At 32.8% G+C, this 12,701-nt stretch overlaps 1 long non-coding RNA gene across 1 annotated transcript; it reads right to left on the bottom strand.

Annotated features, from left to right (window-relative positions):
* Positions 1 to 1,082: 1,082 nt before the first annotated feature.
* LOC145269552 (uncharacterized) lies at positions 1,083 to 12,461 on the bottom strand. The gene is made up of 2 exons (XR_013865087.1): positions 12,282 to 12,461; positions 1,083 to 6,048 (listed from the first exon to the last, which is right to left on the bottom strand). It is a non-coding gene; the product is annotated as an uncharacterized LOC145269552 (long non-coding RNA).
* Between the last annotated feature and the right edge of the window lie 240 nt (positions 12,462 to 12,701).

Genomic DNA, 12,701 nt, shown 5'->3' with positions numbered 1-12,701 from the left:
TGTAAATAAAACTGTTATTAAATAAAACGCTATTTTCAAATAGTAAACTTCTGAATTAACTTTCGTAGGGAGGCAGGTAAATTTCTAAATTATTCGGGTTTTTTTTAATAAAAAATAAGTTATTTTAAAAAATGTCTTTCGTTTGTTTGCAAAAACAAAAACAAAAAAAAACGCAAACATTTATTTAATCTGAAAAGTTTAAAAGAAATAAACATATTTATTATTTTTATTCTGTAACGTGTACATAATTAAAAAACATCTTTTTAATATAAAAGTTTCTGCGTATTATCCATTTCTGATTGATTATTTGTCTTTGTCATATATTTGAATATTTATTTGAATATTTGTTAATTATTTGATTAAATATTTATTTATATATTCGAATTCCTTTACACGATATTAAAAAAATACGTAAAATCTTTTGAAGCAGCACCTCAGGCACGAGCCGCCACTGCATCTAAGTGTATCTATCGATCTAGCTATCTATCTCGATCTATCTATCCATCTGGTGAGGTAAACAAGAGATGATATGTGAAGCTATGTTTTGATAAAAGTTGTCAGAAAATATTGAGGTGTAAAAATGGACAAGTTGTACCAGAAGCTCTAAAAATAGCTGATCGGAAGGACATGTTTGCTATCATGTGGTCAGATTGGCTGGACAGCCAAGTTGGAATTGTGACGTTGAGAAGAACGGAGGGGTTAACGGTTGTCTCCCCCTTTAGGAGGGAGTTAACGTGTCTTAAAATTGGAGGCTAAAATGAACCATCCAAGCAAAGATACCCACTTTCTATTCTGCGACGGACACCTGGAAAGTGAATAAAGAAACATATAAAACCAACCATCGTCTTGAAATGAAATGCATTCATTCAAACAGGTGCCAGCTTCCCTCCAACAATAGATGAATTCCAGGTAGACCACAAGACCAACGACGCAATTCAAAAGTTATGTCGAAATACATGTATGTTTTTATGTTATGTCTGACCCACATGCAACTCACGGAGTATAAATGGATCGCAACATGATAACTTAGGGTTCAGATAGTTATTTACTTAATATTGAAGACAATGAAAGGAAGTCTCATCTTAACATTTAATAAACAAACTTTATTTGTTATCCTCGTTAGTAGTGTTCTTAGATATAATATATTGCCAGCTCGTTAAAGTGAGAACACTTCAGTCCTTATGTGCCTGCAGCCAGCTGTCGTTGGGATGAAGGAGGCTCGTTAAAGGAAAAAGAAAGGGATTCGGTATTCAGTGTGTTAACGTGTCGTGTGTGTGTGTAAGTGTATCGAGGAGAGTAGTTCTGTAGCATGATAAATAAGGTTCGTGTGGGTATCGCACGTGGAAACAAATGTGAGTTAGAATGTCGCCATGTTAACTTGTTGTACTCACATTCGGCCTGTGGCCAAAGCCACAGGCTAATGTCTGCTGCCAGCTGAAGCCAGGAGGAAAGAGGAATAAGAGTTTCAGATTTCACCTTTTATGCAGTCGGTCACGTGATTGAGAGCTGGCTTGTTACTGGACAAATCGGGGAGAAAATGGATTTCAAATCTCGAGTCGTGAGAATTAACTATTGCCTGTGATTGTAGCAAGTTTCAGCTGCTACAGTTAAGAACTCCACAATAAGACATTTAGTAACACGTCACACAATCACGACGTCAAATAGCACATATAAATGAACGTTCAGCGTAGGTCTAGGACTGCAACGTTTTCTCCTTGCTGACGTCATTCCCTTAATTTGTGCAAGGAAAAATCCGCATCGGCCGTATACATGTCTAGGCACTCATTTAGCTCACGATAATCGATAATGGGAAAAACCTTTTGTTTGTTATCCTGTACAGGAGCCATAAGGGTGATTATGTCTTAGCATTAACGTTAACTTGCATTACTCATATTTCACTGCAATTAAATGTGCTTGTTCGTTCCTTATAACACGTCTTGTGACTAATGACTGAATACATCCGGTATCCACCAGAACTGTACACGGTATTTTATTGATGCAGACAATTACTAGTGGTAATGTGCCTTATACAAGTTTTAGAGATGGGATTGATATGTACTAGTAATAAAACATACAGTTCAGCTGTAATGATTCTGTTTTAAAGAAATAGATGCCGGGCTAAATGTGTAAGACATGTCTGCAGAAATTTAACAGCTCGTAGAAAAGTTTAAACTTTTGAGACGCAATAAAACATATTAAAACTATTAAAAAAAAACAAATTTCACAGGTAACATCCATTGCTCCATTTTATACATTTTTTGCTATGTTTATTGCAATTAAACTTTCCCAAACTTTCTTTACAATATAATAGAATTGTTTGTGTCAAATTAATCAGGACGTATTTGAAGATGGAAAATAATCAAAACTAAAAGATAAAAACACAATTTACACGTGGAATTACTTTTTAATTAGCAACAAACGAGCAATCAAGACGATGTAATCATGTTTTGTCAAAAGTTTGTTCTTTAGTAAAGTGTGAGAAGTAATTTTCCTATCAAGTTTAGTTTAGTTTTCAATTCTTAAGATACAAACTTAAAAAGGAAAACGAATTAAATAAAAAAGTTATAAAGTGCAATACAAATTATACTAAATATTTATTAAATAACATTTGTTGTTATTTAAGTCGAAATCATAGTCTGTGTCGTCTACCAAATAGGCAGATTAGCCAGAAGGAGAGAAACATGGCGCCAATAGCTGTGATGAGAGAAATGAAACAGAAATTCACGTGGATATTTTCCGTTGGCATGTGCTTCAGATCATCACGAGGTTTCCGAATGTAACTGCTCCTTTTGTTGAAGACATAGGAAATGTGATCTGATACTCTTGGTGAGCCAGTTTATTTGTAATCTTCTCATTTGCACAAGAGAACTGGTGTGACCTTGCCTTCTAGCACAAGACAAGCAGTACACACTATAATCATAAGGCGTATCTGGAACTTGTTTTTTATCCATTTCAAACTATCCTGCTGCATTTAGACTCGCATTTCAATTGCACACGTGTAGGCTGATCTAGGTTTCTATGTTTTCTTCTGCAGTCCTACAGCATATTAGCAAGGTCTTAGTGGTTTTTGCCAAACTTTTTAAATTTACTCGTACATGCTGTTCTTACTTCAAAAAAGTTGTCGCAAACAGCCATATCTTCATATGTTGCATCAGCAATTATCCCTCTTAGTAACTTGTCAGTTTTGTAAGTCAGCATATACGGTTTATATTTGTTAACCAAATAGGTGACATCATTTTTGGAAACAAAGACATATCGCATACATGAATCTATTTTCAACTTCTTTGATTTTGTTTACTCTTTTCGCTCATGTTGCTTTGTGTTTTTCCTATTTTTTCCACATTTTCCTTTTACTTTGTTTCATCGAGTTTTCATATCAAATGTGAAGTCTGAGTTAAAAATATGCACACATAGTTCAGAAATATGACATTTTGTAATTATTTTTGTGTTACTAAAGTTAATATATCAGAAAAGACTAATCATATTGTTTCAAAACATATTTCATAATATCCCATTTCACTTTGTTTCTTTTTTATCTAGAGGACGTTCTAAGAAATAAAGGAGATATTTCTTGGACCTACATTTGATCTTTACATGCGATACATAGATATTCAAATACTCCAGTTAATTTATCTTCTTATTTTTAAAAACTCAGTCAGTAAAGATGTTGGAACCATCATTCTCATCTACCTAATTCACTATTTCAATATGTAATAGTATATCTTTCTTAGGGTCTCTTAATCTTACCATATTCTAAGACAATCATTCATCTAGTCTGGTAGCATATTCAGTTTCGTGCTGCTACTTTAGTTAACATCGCTTGAAGGTGTGCTGTAAAAGCCAATGTAATCATAGCGAGATCTTACTTGTCCTGTTATTTGAATATTTAGTCATAGCAGTTTATCTTGACGCTTATCCTAACTCGATAAAACCCTGATAAGTGTGAGTAGGTATTTAAGTTCTTTCTTAATTTGAGTTTTAATATGTGTAATCAAACTTGACTTCCTAGAACAAGATCTTCCACATATTTCATAAGAACATGATGTTTCAAAAGTCGGGGTTCGTATATATTGCCGTTTTTTTTCCTTTACACAACGTGAATGTGGTTTTTCTCTATTGTGACACTTCATAAATGGAATTGTTTTACAAGAATACCCACATATGTAGATTGACTCCAGTGTGAATTTTCATGTCTCACCGAGTTTGATTTTTAGAACAAGAATATCTACAAAAGTCACACGAATGTAGCTTTTCTCTACTGTTACCAGTGAGTTTGACTTTTCAGAATAAGAATACTCATATATACATGGGGGTTTTCTCACTTGTATCACCAAATATAATTTTTAGAAGATTCTCAGGTTTATCTTCACTGTGAATTCTGATGTATCAGCTGACGCTTGATATCTATATGACCCAGAAATATATTCAAATATTCTGTCGGAATTTTTCTTTACTTCTCAAATGTTGAGTTAGTAAAGACCTTAAAAATATTCCTCTCCCAATTTGAGCAGTTCAATATAATAATATATCTTTCTTGTATTTTATTCTTACTAGATTCTATAAGACTAAAACTAATCTGGTGGACTATACAGCTTTAGAATGTTACTATAAACAGCATAATTTTAAAGCAATATTCTATTTCTCATATAAATAATTTGTTTAGCCATACCGAGTTATTGTTTGGGTCTCAAATACTATGTGAGTTTTAATGTTTTTAATATTTAGTCAGAGTTTACTTGTAAGGAAACGAATCCTCATGCCAGGTTTTCTTGGCAATCGCCTGTATAGGAAGATTTTAAATATTCATGTTCGCTCCTTGGTATGAGTTCTCATATGTGTCACTAAATTTGACTTTACAGAACAAGAATATCCACACATTTCACAAGAATGTGGCTTTTCTCCAGTATGAGTTCTCATATGTGTAACTAAATTTCCCTTTACAGAACAAGAATATCCACACACTTCACAAGAATGTGGCTTTTCCCCGGTGTGAGTCCGCATATGTCTAACTAAATAATATTTTTCAGAACAGCAATATCCACACACTTCACAAGAATATGGTTCTTCCCCAGTGTGAGTTTGCATATGTCTCACAAAATGTGATTTCATAGAACAAGAATACTCACATATTTCACAAGAATATCGCTTTTTCCCAGTGTGAGTTCGCATATGTCTCACTAAATGTGATTTCGTAGAACAAGAATATTCACATATTTCACAAGAATGTGGCTTTTCCCCAGTGTGATTTCTAATATGGATCACTAAACTTGATTTCATAGAACAAGAATATCCACAGATCTCGCAAGAATGAAGCTTTTCTCTAGTGTGAGTTTGCATGTGTGTCACTAAACTTGACTTCTTAGAACAAGAATATCCACATACTTCACAAGAATGTGGCTTTTCCCCGGTATGAGTCCTCATATGTCTAAGTAAATCATATTTGACAGAACAGGAATATCCACAAACCTCACAAGAATGTGGTTTTTCTCCAGTGTGTGTTCTCATATGTGACACTAAATTTGACTTTACAGAACAAGAATATCCACACACTTCACAAGAATGTGGCTTTTCTCCGGTATGAGTTCTCATATGTGTCACTAAATTGGCCTTTACAGAACATGAATATCCACACACCTCACAAGAATGTGGCTTTTCTCCAGTATGAGTTCTCATATGTGTCGCTAAATTGGATTTCTGGGAGGAAGAATATTCACATAATTCACAAGAATGCAGCTTTTCCACAGTGTGAGTTCGCATATGTCTCACTAACCTTGATTTATTGGAACAAGAATATTCACATATTTCACAAGAATATGGCTTTTCCTCACTGTGTCCCTGCATGTTTCAGTAAAATTTATATTGAAACAAGAGTATCGACGTATATATGAAAGGGTAGTATTCAGTCATAATTTTTTATACAATTGTCACTCGTCTTCCAGGCAATAATTTTCTATAGATAATGATGATCCACATAGAAAACAATTTTCTGTAGAATTTTTATACACTACGATCCATTAAAATTCAATGAAGGCGTCCAAATAGAAACATCTGTAAATAAAAATAAAGGAAATTCAATATTGTGTATGTGTTAACATATTAGTATTTTGTTTACTTATTGATAAGGCTATTTGATTAATTGTATCTAAAATGTTACATGATACACACTATAAAGATACCGGATATTTTTGTAACTAAACCAGTGTTAATAGAAATCAAAAAAGATTAAAAGTTAAGAATAAAAATATTCATTTTTTAGAAATAATGTTTATTTCTTAAGTATTCACAGAAATCCATAGGATTAATAATTAAGAAAAATATTTTGTTTTTGAAAAAATGTTAAAGTTTTCATAGAATGCTACAAAATATAAATGTTAAGAATAAAATATTTCGTTTTATAAATATTGTTAATTTATCAAGTGTTCATAGAAATTAACAACGACTAAATGTTAAGAATAAAAAATATTTTGTTTTATAAATAATGTTTATGTATTAAGTGTTCGAAGAAACCAACAAAAATTAAACAGAGAATTTTATTTAATTGGGATTCATTATTGAGATGAGCATTATTTATTATATTTTATTTATTGCAAACTATTATCCTCATCTTTTTCTTTCTTGTTTCACAACGTTTCAGCCAACTATTCCTCTGGCCTTCGTCAGGTTGGACCCATGATAGGATAGGAACTCTGAATCTCCTGACTGCATCCACTGCAATTACTGCCTTCCATAGTTGTTGTCGTCTCACCACGTTTCAAGGCCTGTGGCACAGTTGATAGAGACGTTGAATCTCTACGGTTCCAAATGAGAATTGTCTGAAGATAGTTGTTTCAATCTTACCCAAAGCTGGTCAGAGGCTTACTTGGCCAAAATGTGGTGAGACAACAGCAACTACAAAAGGCAGTAATTGCAGTGGATGCAGTCAGGAGATTCAGAGTTCCTATCCCGTCGTGGGTACCACCTGATGAAGGCCAGAGGAATAGTTGGCTGAAACATCGGGAAACAACTAAGAAAAAGATTAGTATAATAGTCTGCAATAAATAAAAACAAAAACTTGAACATTTTTTGTTTAAGATAAATTGATATATTTTGACGTTGGGAGATTTACATACCCATGTATTTACTTATGTTATTTCTTTTCATATATAACTGAGAAAAAGCGAACACACATAGATACATTTTCGCTTTTATATTTATAGATTTTAGTTCTTTTCATATATAACTGCACATCTACTTCTGCTTACAATTTATTTCTTTTTTTGATGTAACTTAACCGTTCCTCTTTGAACGCTGAATTATGTATACTTTATAAAAGTTAGTGATGCTCATTCTAAAACCTAAAATGTTGGATAAATCATAAAAAAATAAAGGGAATTCTATAGCAACATAATAGTTTAATGCAGACAGAAAAATATATTTAATCATGTTAAAACAATAAAATAACAATTAAACAGATTTTTGTGCTCAGTTATCTGTGGAAAAAAATATATTCTGACGGTAAAGGTGATTACCGAATGGTTGCATAAGCTTCGAGGGGTAGCAAAGGATGCCCCATGCGACTCCCTCCCATTCAGGTCGAGTAACAAAGTAAGTTATCACGGAGAACAATGAGTAACTAAGGTTGTTCAACCATTTGCCAGTACTTTATAAACACAACTTGTTATTTGTTTCCCCACGAAAACAAAATGTGACACTAGGTTGTTTGAAATGTAAGAGAAAACCAACTCCGCTAAAAGGGGCATTCTGATAGAGTGCAAAAATAAAATCGTCTCAGTATAGAAACGTTTCCCCCTCCATTGACTAAGAACAATTTAACTTGGGTGCAGCATCAGAGCAGACACCACACCCCGGCCACCAGGCCTGTTCTGTCAGTCTTTTTACACAACTGGCTACTAGTCAGAAGCACATTCCTTTTATAACAAAAGATAAGCCTCCCACTACTCCTCCAAGTCTATATAAGGCTCATCCTTTAAACACTGAGATTAGACTTTCACCCCCGGGACCAGCGCCACCAACGTAAACAATCCTCTCTTTTTTTAATTGTTTATTTTGATTTTTCACATATCAAACAATTTGTCCAACTTCAAATAAAAGTATGGGAGTTTATGATAAACATTATTATTTTTTAAGAAATCACATAACTTTTACTTAAATAAACACATTTTTGACAAAAATGTAGATATCAGATTAAATAATATATTTTTAGGGTTTATTTTTAATCAATGTAACGAAATTGAGCACGAGATCTCATTCCGATTTATAAAGTTTTCTCGCAAAGAAAACAACAAATTAGCAGGAGCAGCAGATACATTATGAAATTAGAAGATAAAACCCCAACCATGACAAATTATAGCAGCAGTAGCTAAAAACAACAATATTTACAAATCTTTATAAAATACCAAAATATTCAACTCTGATTTGTTAGTTTCCAACAGTTTTATTGGCTGGCAAAATCCAACTTCGACCAATCAGAAAAGAACTTGCTGTGGGAGCCGGTCACCTGCTAAATTTATGTTTAACTAGAGAGGAGCCAAGATGTTAGAGAGATTGGGTCGATTGTGCCCTGCGCATGCCACATAAATCTCTTTCAGTAGAGAATCCAACTCTAAAACCAAGGAGAGCAACCAACTTTAACCCTGGCCAGTTTGGCCACGGTTCTTGACTAACACCAAGAGATGAGAACAACTACAACTTCACCAGTCTACCACCGGGCTGTACTGACTTCCACACGAGACCACTGGTCAAATCCCCAGACTAAGGATCAACAAATCAATTGAAGGCGCTATTACTAGATACTGCTACTACGTACACCAGGATACAAGAGCAGCTTGCCTAAGAGGAGAGAAGATTGGTTGGTTGTTTTTTTTTTACAGCATATCAACCCTTTTCAGGTTATTTAATGCTGAATCCAGTGATTTTGAAGAACATTTTTTTAATAGAATATATTTGTTGTTTTCAAGTCGGTTTCTATTCAACCCATAGTTGGGACACTCCGGGCCAGAGTGAACCTGGGAGCAATGGCAATTAAAGGGTGGCTTCACACTCCTCAAAGCCCGCAAGCTGGGGCCTCACCACTGGATATAGTTTAGGGTCATATCCAGGACCAAGAAAAGAAGAGTGGAGAAAGCATTTTGGCAACTTGGCAGACGACAAATCTGTACCAAGTTTGGAATCAACAAAGCCGTGAAGCATAACTGCATAATTGCACCATCAAACGTGAGTTGAATAACACTTCCATGTCAAGTTGACGACAAACTTGACAAGTTGCTTCCCTTAAACATATTTCACTGATATTGTTATCAAACCACCCAGCACAAAGAATAACACATATTGACATATTTTACTAGACACTGCCAAAAATGGCCGAAAAATCAAGTTGTTGTTGTTTTTTTAAAACGAAATTACATTTATTAAAAAACTTTTTTTCCAGAAAGATAAAACCCTGAATTTTATCATATAGAAAGCAGAATAATGTAAAACTTTTTCTACTATTTTTAATTAAATTTTAACTGTTAAAATTTTTCCAAAAGTATACAATTGACATTTTTTGTCTTGCACAAAAAACGTATATAAATAGTTAAAAAAAAAAGGGGGTTTTGAAAGAATTAGTTTGCTTATTTCTCGTCTAATTAAGATTTAAGATTATTTTCTATGAGAATATGCAAAAATATTATAAGTACCTGGATTTCAAATAATTCCACCTAATCATATAGGCAACCAGTTACTTCGCGTCGATTTGAGACAATGTTTACATTCGTACTTGATCAAAAGCAAACTACGGAAGACCAAACAGGCCTCCCCAAAAAACTTATTTTTCAGTGATGAAAATTTCAATGTATTATTAACGCTGAGGCTGGGCAGTACCAGATGGGTGACCATTTGTATAAGTTTGGTTTTTATGTGTATGTGTGTGAGGGTCAGGTTCTCAAAAATGGAAGGGGGCAATTTAAAGCAGAATAAAAAAAATTATTTCAGCACATTTGGTCCATCGTAGTCGAAAAGCGGCAAACGTTTTCGAACGAGATCGAAAAAATGATGATATTTTTAACACAAAGGGCACAATATTTATTGATTGTTTTTTTTTGTATCCATTCTTCAAAGCATGCCCTGATTAATAGTGGGCATGCATTATTCGGCTTGCTAAAAAAACATTGTAAATTTATTTATGAAAGATTTTAAAATGGCTTTTTTCGTATAAATATTTAAAAAAAATTTTTGTTTTGCTTAACTTAAATTATTTTACTTAACACATTCACTGAATTTTATGCTTCAAAACTCAAAAGCGGAATAATTAAACGCAAGTTCTGATATTCAGACGTCAAAATAAGGTATGCAAACAAGTTTTTTTTGTTATTTTGTATAATCCTGTCCCTAACAACAACACAATATGTTTTGTTCCGTTTCAGATGATTATTTTAAGTATGTTTGGAACCACCTCAAAACAAGGGGGGGGGATGTAAGCAGTATATATATATATATATATATATATATATATATATATATATATATATATATATATATATATATTGTATTCGTAGTAACTATTTGTTTGTTCAAAACAAAATATATAAGTGTGTCACCCAAAAGAGTGCTCAATCTTTAGACGGAGCCAAAATAAGTGAATTTAGTTTACAAACAAATGGCTACACATAGGCATACATGTTTCAGCAAAAACCCAGTAAGGGAATCGCTCTGTCAGGCCAAGGACATCTCTGGCTGTTTCAACTCAAACATTGCCTATTTATAACTAGGACTACATCATATTTAAGTGTAAAGGGGGGGGGGGAGACAGGACCTAAAGAGAAAATATATACATTAAAATGTGATCATCCATTCTGTTAATTATATTAATTAATTTATTTTTTATTTTCTTTTATTTATAGTGCGTCAAGAGTTTCAAGTAGAGTTTCAATATTATCAGTAAATTCCTAGTTCAGTAGGTAAGTTGTGTAGAATAGGAACCCAAGTTTTAAAAAAGGGAACGGTTGTATTCAACTGTAATATGTACATCATAAGTATAATTATTTATTAACATTAATATTAATCAGTTAAAATATATAGTTATGTGAATAATTCATTAGGCCACTAACGTTTAAAATAAAATAAATAGTTTACGTTTTTTGAAAAAAAGTTTACGATGTAATGAATAATTAACGAAATAATGTCAGTTATATCATTCATTGTAAATGCTAATGTTTAAAAAAAAACTTACGTATAAAATAAATGGTTAACGTGTAAATAAATTAGTGTCCGTATAATATTCTAAGCAGTATATATATATACAGCCCCTTTAAGAAATTCGTTTCCTATCGTAGAGCACTTTCAGTTGAATTAAAAGTCGGTCAATTTAGCTCTTATGCGTAGATCATCGTATAACGATTTGATCACTGTCTGTCTGACGTAATGAACATTTAAATTAAAAAATGTTTAAAATTCAACGCTATTTCACACGGTTAATGGTAGCCGAATGGATACGGCCTCCGCTAATCGAGCCAGAGATGTCTCGTGTCGCGGGGTTCGAATCGTTCGACTGGTAGTAATCGTGACACCCTGCACTGAAGAATCCCGAAAGGATGAAACACTAGTGTCTGTAGGTATTTAATTATTATAGTAAAAAAATAATTATATATATATATATATATATATATATATATATATATATATATATATATATATATCGTTTATGAAAAATAAGTACACTGTTATAAAGTTCATTCTTCTCTTAATAATCGCTGAAAATTTTGTATTGATTGGATAATTACCTGATTTTGGTAGATTTTAAAATAGCGGTTCGTCAAAAAGTACTTACCTGCCCCCCCCGCCCAGGCCCCAGTTTTGGTTGTGCCTATATTTTACCAACAAGGAAAGACGCAAACAATATTAACACCTCCTCTATCGCTGATAAAGACTATGCTGAAATGAATAACCTTAACAGCAGGGACAAATTGTTGTTGAACTGAAGAACACTTGATTTTATTTTGCTTTTCTTAAGTTTATTTTTAAAATAAACGATTGAGGAACTAATCGCTTAAAATTAAACTTACATTGTTTGTCTGGTTCTTTCCCGCAACCATATGCTTATTCATCGGTTCTTCATACTTTTTTTTTATTCACGTTTTGTTATAAAGCATGGCGGAATCAATATGTTTTTTCGGTACTTCTACAGTTTATCGCCGAAAATGGAGACGCCATTTTTTGCGCAACTGTTGCAAATCCGAGGGAGAAATCAGTATTTGAAACTACGACCGAAGCATGAAATAAATAACAAAAAAACAAAAACTTACCTTTCATTCCAGGAATTCAAATTTGTTATGATTTCGTTAGTGAATTAATGCAAGTTTGTTTTGTGTGTTCAACTCATTAAGAAACAAAATATATGAAAATATAAAATAATAAAAATTAAAAGATGGAAAATACGATTTAAGTGTGATTTTTTTAAAGAGAACGTCAACTGGTAAAGAACAATAAATTTAGGTCATCGTAATACGGTGTAATCATTATTCTGTTTCCTCGTGCAAAAATGTCCGTTCATTAGTTAAGTATGCTGAATTCTTTTCTTGTCAAGTTTAAATCATATTTACTGTTTCCGGGACGCGTCTATTTCGTGGAAATGTACACAGCCGTTAAATAATATTCAAATACTTTTTTTTTTTTTTGAATAATTTGAAATTTTTTTTATTTATTTTAAGTTCTACGCTTTCTTT

This window comes from Euprymna scolopes, chromosome 45, assembly GCF_053919585.1.
Source record: "Euprymna scolopes isolate OS-2025 chromosome 45, ASM5391958v1, whole genome shotgun sequence".
Taxonomy (NCBI): Eukaryota; Metazoa; Mollusca; class Cephalopoda; order Sepiida; family Sepiolidae; genus Euprymna; species Euprymna scolopes.
Note: the sequence above shows the minus strand (reverse complement) of the source record. Positions and strands in the feature narration are given on the sequence as shown.